General features: G+C 42.7%; 1 long non-coding RNA gene across 2 annotated transcripts in view; it reads left to right on the top strand.

Annotated features, from left to right (window-relative positions):
* Positions 1–12,942, top strand: part of LOC134929155 (uncharacterized) — a 173,213-nt gene that overhangs the window by 20,730 nt on the left and 139,541 nt on the right. For both annotated transcript variants that reach the window (XR_010178333.1, XR_010178334.1), the window contains exon 2: positions 12,495–12,562. This is a non-coding gene — a long non-coding RNA (uncharacterized LOC134929155). The remainder of the gene's footprint in view (positions 1–12,494; positions 12,563–12,942) is intronic.

Raw genomic sequence — 12,942 nt, 5'->3', positions numbered from 1 at the left:
TATATACTGTAACTGTCTTTCTGCATGTGTCCGTCTCTATCCATCTTTCCATCTGTCCCTGTGGATATAACTGTCTGTGTCTACCTCTGTGCCTCTCTCTCTGTCCCTGTGTACAGTATATAACTGTCTATGTCTACCTCTATGTGTCTGCCCCTGTGCCTCTCTATCTCGCTCTGTCCCTGGGTATATAACTGTCTGTCTCTCTGTATGTGTCTGTCTCTGTGCATCTCTCCCTCTGTCCCTCTGTATATAATGGTCTGTGTCTGTCTCTATGTGTCTGTATCTGTGTTTCTCTCTCTCTCTGTCCCTGTGTCTATAACTGTCTGTGTCTGTGTCTGTCTCTATCTGTCTCATCTCTTGCTCTCTGCCCTTGTGTATATTACTGTGCCTGTCTCTCTGTATGTGTCTGTTTCTGTGCCTCTCCCTATCTCTCACTCTCTAGGCTTTACTTGAACAATATCTCCTAGGTATTGCACCTAAATATATCTAAATAAATATCTAACAAAGATATCTCTGCTAAGTTGCTTCTGGCAATATATGAATTCTATATCTTCAAATGTAGTTGATAATGTACCGCTCTAATTATCTTGCTGTATTTAGGCTGTCTAATGTAGCAGTAAACCTCACTAAATTGTCACTCTAGTGCAACTGTGATCAATATGACTCACTGTATACAGTACATTTTCATTTAGAGTACAGTGGCAAGCAACAATTCTCACTATTTAAATGAATGTATTACAGGTTGAGTATCCCTAATCCAAAATGCTTGGGACCAGAAGTATTTTGGATATCGGATTTTTCCGTATTTTGGAGTAATTGCATATCATAATGACACATCATGGCGATGGGACCTAAGTCTAAGCCCAGATTACATATATGTTTCATATACACCTTATACACAAAGCCTGAAGGTCATTTTAGCCAATATTTTTAATAACTTTGTGCATTAAACAAAGTGTGTGTACATTCACACAATTCATTTATGTTTCATATACACCTTATACACACAACCTGAAGGTCATTTAATACAATATTTTTAATAACTTTGTGTATTAAACAAAGTTTGTGTACTTTGAGCCATCAAAAAACAAAGGTTTCACTATCTCACTCAAAAAAATCTGTATTTCGGAATATTCCATATTTTGGAATATTTTGATATGGGATACTCAACCTGTATATGAGATTTGAGGTGGTGGTACTGACGTGGTACTGGTGTTTCTGCAATCAATGTGCCTCACTGCATTACTTTATATTATGATGAGCAACATGTCTCCAGTAACAAAAGGGACACAGTAGGAGATCTCGCCTAAGGAGGGGAAAGCAAGTTTACCTGACATAGGGGTTTATTCAGTACAGGTTGAAAATTCTACTAAAAAGCAGAATTTGCAATCCGCTCTTTTGCATGCTGTGCGCTGCCCATTGCAGGGCAGGGCCGCCCAGCATGCTAAATGGACTGCCCAGTGGCTGCAACTGCAATTTCATTGCAGTCATAGCACTGTGGATGACTCCCTGCAGCCACAGCTAGGCTGCGTATGCAGGTGGTCCTCTGACATTTTCTCGTTCGGAGTGGCTCTGTGTGACATCACGCAGCTGTTCCCCCCAAAACTCCACTACACTGACAATCAGGCAGAGGCGTTCATAGCCAATATGATCAAATTGCATTGGCTGCAAGCACAGGATAAGACCTGCGCATGCACTGTAGCATCGGGAATGGGGTTATTGCAGTCACATCAATTAGCGATGCAACCTGAATAAGCCCTGTGAAAAGGGATCAACCTGCATAATGTGTATAAGGTGCTCTACCTGGCATAATGTGTGTAAGGACCTCTTCTGTGGTGTAACGTGTATAAGTTGCACTACTGTGTGTTGTAACTTGTATGAGGAGTACCACTTTGTGGTGTAATGTGAATAGTAGACATTATTGTATGGTGTAATGTGACTAACAGACACTACAGTGTGTGTAATGTGAATTGGTACTATTCTGTGGCCACACCCCTTCCTCATAAATACACAACACTATAATTTTGGCACTGTCCCTATTTTAAATATGGGGGGGGGCACAAATACTCTCAGGATCAGGATTTGTATTGTCACAGATCTATAAGGAATTTGAGGAATTCTGTAGATTAACCTGTCATGGGAACAATGTTATATTCAGAACAAGAATCCCTATACACAAATGTATGACCTTCCATTAGGGTTGCATCATAAATTGAAAGAGAGACCAAGTGAATTTACCTAACAGTTTATTGGCAGGCCACCACACAAATAAACACACAAAGGTTTACAAAATATCAAATATCTTGTGATTAATTCATAGCATAATCATATCATTGCAGCCACCACCTGATTCCGTAAATACAATGACTGCATTTGTGATCACATTACTTCTTACACATCACAGGGAGAGGCTACCACTGGGTCCCCTGCATGTGAATATTGTTGATTGACACTGATCCATGATTTGTCACTGCGATCCTGATTAAAGTTCCAATAACAGATTATATATATATATATATATATATATATATATATATAATTGCTAGTGTGTGCAGCACCCTAGGTTTAATGAGTCAAATAAGGCCATGGCTGGACATCAACATTTCAATTTACTAAGAAATTGTCGTCAGGTATCCCGATGGCAATTTCTTAGAAAATTGAAATGTTGATGTCCAGCCATGGTCTTATTTGACCCATCAAACCCAGAGTGCCACACACACACTAGTAAGTATCTATTCCTTAAGGACAGTAAGGGCACGGGGTACAGTTACATGCAGTACACTAGAGTGCCAGACCAACTGCACACTATATATATATATTTTTATATATATATATATATATATATATATATATATAGAAACATGAGGCAGGGGTCCGGCACAGCCACTGAATGTATAGTAACACTGGGTGCCCTCACGAGATAAATAAACATATGACTAGAGAGGGTGCGGCACTCCAATGATTTTCACACAACCACGTATCTGAACCACAACGTTTCAATGCCTTTAATCTTACGGCATTTTCATCAGGTAATACCTATATATATATATATATATATATATTAGAGATGAGCGGGTTCAGTTCTCCGAGATCCGAACCCCCCCGTACTTCACCTATTTTACATGGTTCCGAGGCAGCCTTGGTTCTTCCCGCCTTGCCCGGTTAACCCGAACGAGGCCGAACGTCATCATCCCGCTGTCGGATTCTCGCGAGATTCGTGTGCTATATAAAGAGCCGCGCGTCGCCGCCATTTTCACTCGTGCATTGGAGATTGAATGGAGAGGACGTGGCTGCATTCTCTCCCTGAAAAACTCAGTAATCTGTGCTCAGTATGCTGCAAATATCTGTGCTCAGTGTGCTGCAGATATCTGTGCTCAGTGTGCTGAAAATATCTACGTTCTCTGCCTGAAAACGCTCCATATCTGTGCTCAGTGTGCTGGAAATATCTGTGCTCAGTGTGCTTTATTGTGGGGACTGGGGACCACCAGTATATATTTATAGTAGTACAGTACAGTAGGCCATTGCTGTATCTTGCAGCTCTGTGTCACTGCAAGTATCCATTCCATATCTGTGCTGCATTTTTATGAGAAGTATATATAGTATTACAGTGCAGCATTTTGGTGACCAACAGTATATAGTTGTACAGTAGGCCATTGCTGTATCTTGCAGTTCTGTGTCACTGCAAGTATCTATTCCATATCTGTGCTGCATTATTGTGAGCAGTATATATAGTATTACAGTGCAGCATTTTGGTGACCAACAGTATATAGTTGTACAGTAGGCCATTGCTTTATCCTGCAGCCCTGTGTCACTGCAAGTATCCATTCCATATCTGTGCTGGATTATTGTGAGCTATATATAGTATTACAGTGCAGCATTTTGGTGACCAACAGTATACATATATAGTACAGTACAGTAGGCCATTGCTATTGATATATTACTGGCATATAATTCCACACATTAAAAAATGGAGAACAAAAATGTGGAGGGTAAAATAGGGAAAGATCAAGATCCACTTCCACCTCATGCCGAAGCTGCTGCCACTAGTCATGGCCGAGACGATGAAATGTCATCAACGTCGTCTGCCAAGGCCGATGCCCAATGTCATAGTAGAGAGCATGTAAAATCCAAAAAACTAAAGTTCAGTAAAATGACCCAAAAATATAAATTAAAAGCATCTGAGGAGGAGAAGCGTAAACTTGCCAATATGCCATTTACGACACGGAGTGGCAAGGAACTGCTGAGGCCCTGGCCTATGTTCATGGCTAGTGGTTCAGCTTCACATGAGGATGGAAGCACTCATCCTCCAGCTAGAAAAATGATAAGAGTTAACTAAGCTGGAAAAAGCACAGAAAAGAATTGTGCATTCTAAGATGGTATCACAAATCCCCAAGGAGAGTCCAAGTGTGTCGGCGGTTGCGTAGCTTGACCTTCCCAGCACTGGATGAGAAAAGGTAGCTCCTTCCACCATTTTCCACCATTTTCACGTCCCCTACAAGTGCTGGAAGGAGCACCCACAGTCCAGTTTCTGATATTCAAATTGAAGATGTTACTGTTGAAGTACACCAGGATGAGGATATGGGCATTGTTAAGATGGCAAAAGCACAGCAAAGAACTGTGCATTCTTCTAAATCACAAATCCCCAAGGAGAGTCCAATTGGGTCGGTTGCGATGCCTGACCTTCCCAACACTGGACAGGAAGAGGTGGCGCCTTCCATCATTTGCTGGAAGGAGCACCAGCAGTCCAGTTCCTGATAGTCAAATTGAAGATGTCACTGTTGAAGTACACCAGGATGAGGATATGGGTGTTGCTGGCGCTGGGGAGGAAATTGACAAGGAGGATTCTGATGGTGAGGTGGTTTGTTTAAGTCAGGCACCCGGGGAGACACCTGTTGTCCGTGGGAGGAATATGGCCATTGACATGCCTGGTCAAATTACAAAAAAAAATCACCTCTTCGGTGTGGAATTATTTTAACAGAAATGCGGACACCAGGTGTCAAGCCGTGTGTTGCCTTTGTCAAGCTGTAATAAGTAGGGGTAAGGACGTTTACCACCTAGGAACATCCTCCCTTATACGTCACCTGAAGCGCATTCATCAGAAGTCATTGACAAGTTCAAAAACTTTGGGTGACAGCGGAAGCAGTCCACTGACAACTAAATCCCTTCCTCTTGTACCCAAGCTCCTGCAAACCACACCACCAACTCCCTCAGTGTCAATTTCCTCCTTAGACAGGAACGCCAATAGTCCTGCAGGCCATGTCACTGGCAAGTCTGACAAGTCATCTCCTAACTGGGATTCCTCCAATGGATCCTTGAGTGTAACGCCTACTGCTGCTGGCGCTGCTGTTGTTGCTGCTGGGAGTCGATCGTTATCCCAGAGGGGAAGTCGGAAGACCACTTGTACTACTTCCAGTAAGCAATTGACTGTCCAACAGTCCTTTGCGAGGAAGATGAAATATCACAGCAGTCATCCTGCTGCAAAGCGGATAACTCAGGTCTGGGCAGCTGTGTTGGTGTTAAACGTGTGTCCGGTATCCACCGTTAATTCACAGGGAATTAAAGAATTGCTTGAGGTACTGGGTCCCCGGTACCAAATACCATCTAGGTTCCACTTCTCTAGGCAGGCGATACCGAGAATGTACACAGACCTCAGAAAAAGTGTCACCAGTGTCCTAAAAAATGCAGTTGTACCCAATGTCCACTTAACCACGGACATGTGGACAAGTGGAGCAGGGCAGACTCAGGACTATATGACTGTGACAGCCCACGAGGTGGATGTATTGCCTCCCGCAGCAAGAACAGCAGCAGCGGCATCAGTAGCAGCATCTCGCAAATGCCAACTCGTTCCTAGGCAGGCTACGCTTTGTATCACCGCTTTCCATAAGAGGCACACAGCTGACAACCTCTTACGGAAACTGAGGAACATGATCGCAGAATGGCTTACCCCAATTGGACTCTCCTGGGATTTGTGACATTGGACAACGCCACCAATATTGTGCGTGCATTACATGTGGGCAAATTCCAGCACGTCCCATGTTTTGCGCATACATTGAATTTGGTGGTGCAGAATTTTTTTAAAAATGACAGGGGCGTGCAAGAGATGCTGTCCGTGGCCCGAAGAATTGCGGGCCACTTTCGGCATTCAGCCACCGCGTGCCGAAGACTGGAGCACCAGCAAACACTCCTGAACCTGACCCGCCATCATCTAAAGCAAGAGGTGGTAACGAGGTGGAATTTAACCCTCTATATGCTTCAGAGGATGGAGTAGCAGCAAAAGGCCATTCAAGCATATACATCTGCCCACGATATAGGCAAAGGAGGGGGAATGCACCTGACTCAAGCGTAGTGGAGAATGATTTCAATGTTGTGCAAGGTTCTGCAACCCTTTGAAATTGCCACACGTGAAGTCAGTTCAGACACTGCCAGCCTGAGTCAGGTCATTCCCCTCATCAGGCTTTTGCAGAAGCAGCTGGAGAGATTGAAGGAAGAGCTAAAACGGAGCGATTCCGCTAGGTATGTGGGACTTGTGGATGGTGCTCTTAATTCGCTTAACCAGGATTCACGGGTGGTCAATCTGTTGAAATCAGAGAACTACATTTTGGCCACCGTGCTCAATCCTAGGTTTAAAGCCTTCGTTGTATCTCTCTTTCCGGCAGACACAAGTCTGCCCATGTTCAAAGACCTGCTGGTGAGACACTTGTCAAGTTAAGCGGAACGTGACCCGTCAACAGCTCCTCCTTCACATTCTCCCGCAACAGGGGCTGCGAGGAAAAGGCTATTAATTCTGAGCCCACCCACTGGCGGTGATGCAGGGCAGTCTGGAGCGAGTGCTGACATCTGGTCCGGACTGAAGGACCTGCCAACGATTACTGACATGTCATCTACTGTCACTGCATATGATTCTGTCACCATTGAAAGAATGGTGGAGGATTATATGAGTGACCGCATCCAAGTAGGCACGTCAGACGGACTGTCTGTATAATATGTATACGTAATACGTATGTACGTATAATGGCAGGAAAAAGAGGCAATTTGGAGGCCCTTGCACAAACTGGCTTTATTTTACCTAAGTTGCCCCCCCCCCTTCCCCTCCAGTGTGTACTCCAAAAGAGTGTTTAGTGCAGCCGGTCACCTTATCAGCAATCGGCGTACGAGGTTACTTCCAGAAAATGTGGAGAAGATGATGTTCATCAAAATGAAATATAATCAATTCCTCTGTGGAGACATTCACCAGCAATTGCCTCCAGAAAGTACACAAGGACCTGAGATGGTGGATTCCAGTGGGGACGAATTAATACTCTGTGAGGAGGGGGATGTACACAGTGAAAGGGGTGATGAATCGGACGATGAGGAGGAGGTGGACATGTTGCCTCTGTAGAGCCAGTTTGTGCAAGGAGAGATTGATTGCTTCTTTTTTGGTGGGGGCCCAAACCAACAAGTCATTTCAGCCACAGTCGTGTGGCAGACCCTGTGGCTGAAATTATGGGTTTGTTAAAGTGTGCATGTCCTGTTTATACAACATAAGGGTGGGTGGGAGGGCCCAAGGACAATTCCATCTTGCACCTCTTTTTTTATTTATCTCTGCATCATGTGATGTTTGGGGCTAATTTTTTAAGTGCCATCCTGTCTGACACTGCAGTGCCACTCCTAGATGGGCCAGGTGTTTGTGCCACCCACTTGGGTCGCTTATCTTAGTCATCCAGCGACCTCGGTGCAAATTTTAGGACTAAAAATAATATTGTGAAGTGTGAGGTGTTCAGAATAGACTGGAAATGAGTGTAAATTATGGTTATTGAGGTTAATAATACTATGGGATCAAAATGACCCCCATATTCTATGATTTTAGTTGTTTTTGAGGGTTTTTAAAAAAACAAAAACACCAGAATCCAAAACACACCCGAATCTGACGAAAAAATTTCAGGGAGGTTTTGCCAAAATGCGTCCGAATCCAAAACACGGCCCCGGAATCGAATCCAAAACCCGAAAAATTTCCGGTGCACATCTCTAATATATATATATATATATATATATATATATATTCACATATATACATACATATATATATACCTCTTTGAGATTTAAAGCTGCATCAGACTGCACAATGGGCCACAAATTTCTTGATGCTTTACTGATTTCCATACTTCTAGTATTATAATGATTGACCCATAGTATAAATTGCTGTTGTTTCTTAGCAGTACATCTCTCCAATAACTGATTGCGAGGTATAGACATAGCACGTTCAGTGTCGTCAGCTAATTGTCTGTCAATCTCCTTCAGCATAAACCCTTCCGCTATTGTTCTCAACTGCAATACAATACAGAGAACAATACAGCAGGGGATTAAGTCATTACAGCAGGGGATTAAATATGACTGGCCAGTCACAGTTAATCATATTAACCGTCAAGATAAATGTGGATACATCTGTATATGCTGATAAATTCTGTACTACAATCGCCACGCTTTTATCAGCGGGATGAATTATGATGTCACTGTAGGTGCTTAGGTCATTCAACGTGTGATGCGTTCAGTCTGACTCAAGTTGTTATAAATCATTTTGCCTCTGGCTGCTGTGGTCTCACCCAAACCGAAGTCATCTTGATTCAACATTCTAGAGAAAGTTCTTATAGAGGCATTGTTTGAATAAGGTTCAAAGGTACTCTTTTTCAGCAATCTACGAACTTGTTATCATACTAGATGGTTGTGTGGCTCTCGGTGGTTGTGTGGCCGTAGATGTAACTTTAGCCCCCTTAAAAAAAATTCATGCAGCCTTAATTGCTGATTTAACCTGAATTTCTCAACCTCCCACTGCATATCATTGAACTCGGTAGTAGGCACAAATGACATACCTTTATTCAAAACTTGAATCTCAGGAGCAGTCAGCGGGTGTGAAGAGAGATTGAAAACCAGCATCTCTGCACAAGCAGGGGTCTCCTGACCCTTCCTCTGCCTCTTCCCCTGACCACCTCACCTTGTGTATCTCCGTCTATGCCAGAAATTTGCCTCCTTGTGCAAACTCCTAAAGGGGGTGTTGTAAAGCCCCCACACCATCCCGGCTGTCCATCAGAGTCACTTGCGGTAAGTGCATCTTGTGAGGAGTCAGCCTGTCCTTCATACCGGCGCGTTTTCCTCCATTGGAATTGCCCTCTTTCATATTGATTGCACATTACATTGCCAGCGCCGACCCACTGGTAAACCTGATTGTGCGCATAGTCCATACTGACCTTGGCAAGGTTCTTCTTTTTAAAAGCAATCAGCTCATGTTTATAAGTGAATATTTGGTTTGATAAGTTCTCCTCCCAGTTGTTAGTTATATCAGTTGTAAATGCCATCATGTGTGCAGCTTCAAATTCACAAATCTGTTCCTTGATTAACGCCAGCTCTCTTGATGACTCTTCAATTACAAGTAACATAAGGTCAAAGCTGCACTTATTCAGGACTGCAATCCATCTCTTGCAGAATGACACATTGAATTTACCAATAGTGGTAGTGTTCCGAACCCTAAATCCACATGGAATACGCTTGTCCTTGTAATAATCACTTAACGTGATCCCGTGGTAGAAGAAATCGATCTCCTTTTGCTTTAAATGCAAAAATTCCTTGTATAGTATCGCCAGTGGGGTAGAGTCGATCTTTTATATAGATATATATAAAAGAAAGGATTGATATTGCGCCACATGTAATAGGAAACATGTATCAGATATGTTATATATATTATGATTGGTTAAACACTCCCCACTTAATACTTATGAGGCGTCAGCTCTCTCCCTCAAAAAAGAACAGAGATGGTAAATTCCCTGTATGAATAAAATTGGTAAGAAAAGGATGAGGGATGTATAGTGACCACTGGTGTCTACAAAAAGGTAGTATACCCAATTGATAAAAAAGTAATTACATTTATTAACACAATATCACATATAAATAAAAAATGGGAAAATAAATACAAACACAGCTGAGCTAAAGTACTTAAAATATAAATAATAACTACAATAAAATAATTAAAAAGGTTATTCCTTATCTGGATATGAGGTCAATACAGGTCTCCCTCTCCATGGAGGCCATATACACTACTGGTTAAGGACTTGCTGAAGAGTTCATAGCAAGTGGTATGCGTGAGCAAGTCATTAATCGGAGTCTGGAAATCAATGAGAGTAGGAGTACCAATGTAACTCTTTCAAACTACAAAACATTTCAGTTATTTTGTAATAACTATTTTTAGGTACTTAAGTTCGATACACAGATGGAGTACAATTTGTTTCAAGTAAACAGAAAGAATTTATGTATTGTTTATGAACTGTTATATTAAGGAAGGTCCGTGTATATATCTACAACAGCTGAGTGCAATTTGATTAATCCGTGTATTGATTGGCTCGCCGCCCTTTAAAAATGGGATTAGCCAGACTGCAGGTATACTTCTCTGACGAAACCGCCGACCCTTTAGGAGGAGAAACGCGTAAGAAGGGCTCTACTATTCTGATCCCGGTGCCCTGAGACGTCCATGATATCCTGCTACTGCATTGAAGTGCCCACCAGACATTCAACTGGGGATAAAAGCTAAAGCGTGACCAAGTGAAAGGCGGTCCGTACCCCGTAGAAAGCCGAGGCGGCTGTGAGTATATCTCTGTCTGAGGCGGGCAACGGCTGGGATGATTAAGGGGTCGTAGCATACCGCTGTGAAAGACAATCATCACACAGCGCTCTCCCCCTTCTGCTACATATCAAAGTTATTTTGTGACTGTAACTGAATGCAAAGAGACTGTTACTACCTAATACCATTTAAAAGTGGCACAGCCGGATTTAACTAAAAGTATCAAGCGGGTTTGGAACGGATCATTATAAATTAACAAATGGACATTCATTCAACCTGAGCTCAGGGCATAGATGGATCATTGAGTGCATATTGTTGTTTTTTAAAATATCCGGATATTATCCTTTAAATTGTTTTTACTGATGTTTTATATTTGGACCATATTAAATTTATGATATAAAATTAATTTGTTTTCAGCGCTCCCTTGATTAAATCTATTTGCAGTAGTAAACCTGTTAAGGTGCAGATGGAGATCAAGAGAACTACATTACCAAATGTAACAGCTAATCTGCCAGGTTATTTCTCTAACAAACTGTGCTCCATTTTTATGAAGTAATGTATTTGTATACCACTTTCTATTATGAAGGTTGTAATGAGAATACCGGGTCGTAGTCACGTTATCATGGGCAAGAATTACACTGCTATAGTGCTTGGCCACCGATAACCTCATTCTTAATTTGAAATACCCTTGACTTTCTGCACACAGAAGCACAGTGGACATCGGGGATCATTCCGAGTTGATCGCTCGCTAGCTACTTTTTTGCAGCCGTGCAAACGCACAGTCGCCGCCCACTGGGGAGTGTATATTTGCTGTGCAATGATGCGATCCCATGTGCAGCCAAGCGGTACAAAAATAGTTTGTGCAGTTTTGTGCAGTTTCTGAGTAGCTCAGAACTTACTCAGCCCGTCCGGTCCCGGAATTGACGTCAGACACCCGCCCTGTAAACGCTTGGACACGCCTGCGTTTTTCAAAACACTCCTAGAAAACGGTCAGTTGCCACCCACAAACGCCCTCTTCCTGTCAATCTCCTTGCGATCGGCTATGTGAATGGATTCTTTGTTAAATGCATCACACAGCAATGATCTGCTTTGTACCCATACAACGCATCTGCTCATTGCGGTGCATACGCATGCGCAGTAGTGACCTGATCGCTGTGCTGCGAAAAATGGCAGCATGCGTTCAGTTCAGAATGACCCCCTATGTGCACTGCTGGGAGGGGCAGATATAACATGTGCAAAGAGAGTTAGATTTGGGTGGGGTGTGTTCAAACTGAAATCTAAATTGCAGTGTAAAGTTAAAGCAGCCAGTATTTACCCCGCACAGAAACAAAATAACCCACCCAAATCTAACTCTCTCTGCACATGTTATTTCTGCCACACCTGCAGTGCACATGGGGGGTGATTCAGACCTGATCGCATGCAGTTGTTTTTTTGCAGTGCTGTGATCAGGTAGTTGCCGCCTACAGGGGGAGGGAGTAATTGCTGTACAGGGGTGTGATTGCTTGTGCAGAGAGCTGCACAAACAAAAGTTTGTGCAGTCTCTGCACAGCTCAGGACTTAATAAGCCGCTGTGATGATCCGGCCAGGAGCTGACGTCAGGAATCCTCCCACCAAATGGTTGGGCACGCCTGCGTTTTTCCGGACACTCCCTAGAAACGTTCAGCTGACACCCACAAAGGGCCTCTTCCTGTCAATCTTCATGCGATCGTCTGTGCGATCACTTTCTTTGTTAAATCTGTCGCTGTCCGGCGATCCCCGCTCGCACCGTTGCAAAAAAAGCTAGCGTGCGATTGAGTCTGAATGACCCCCCATGGTTTTGCCCAACTGCTAACAAATTTACTGCTGTGATCAACTTTGAATTACCCCCATTACGTACTCCTGCTTCCTTTTCCTGTTACTCTTTATGCAGATGGTGACTGCTGGAAGGAAAAATAGAACCTTCAAATCAGGAATGTCAAGCTAAAATCAGGTTGGAAGGTATGTATGTACTGTTGTTATTATTATTATTATTATTATTATTATTAGTAGTAGTAGTAGTAGTAGTAGTAGTAGTAGTAGTAGTAGTAGCAGTAGTAGCAGCAATAGTAGTAGTAGTAGTAGTAGTAGTAGTACAGGTTGAGTATCCCATATCCAAATATCCGAAATACGGAATATTCCGAAATATGGACTTTTTGGAGCGAGAGTGAGATAGTGAAACTTGTGATTTTTGATGGCTCAATGTACACAAACTTTGTTTAATACACAAAGTTATTAAAAATATTGTATTAAATGACCTTCAGACTGTGTATATAAGGTGTATATGAAACATAAATGAATTGTGTGACTGTACACACACTTTGTTTAATGCACAAAGTTAT

The sequence above is a fragment of the Pseudophryne corroboree genome, chromosome 5 (genome assembly GCF_028390025.1).
Source record: "Pseudophryne corroboree isolate aPseCor3 chromosome 5, aPseCor3.hap2, whole genome shotgun sequence".
NCBI lineage: Eukaryota > Metazoa > Chordata > Amphibia > Anura > Myobatrachidae > Pseudophryne > Pseudophryne corroboree.
The sequence above is the reverse complement of the archived record's forward strand: the minus strand, read 5'-3'. Positions and strand labels throughout refer to the sequence as shown.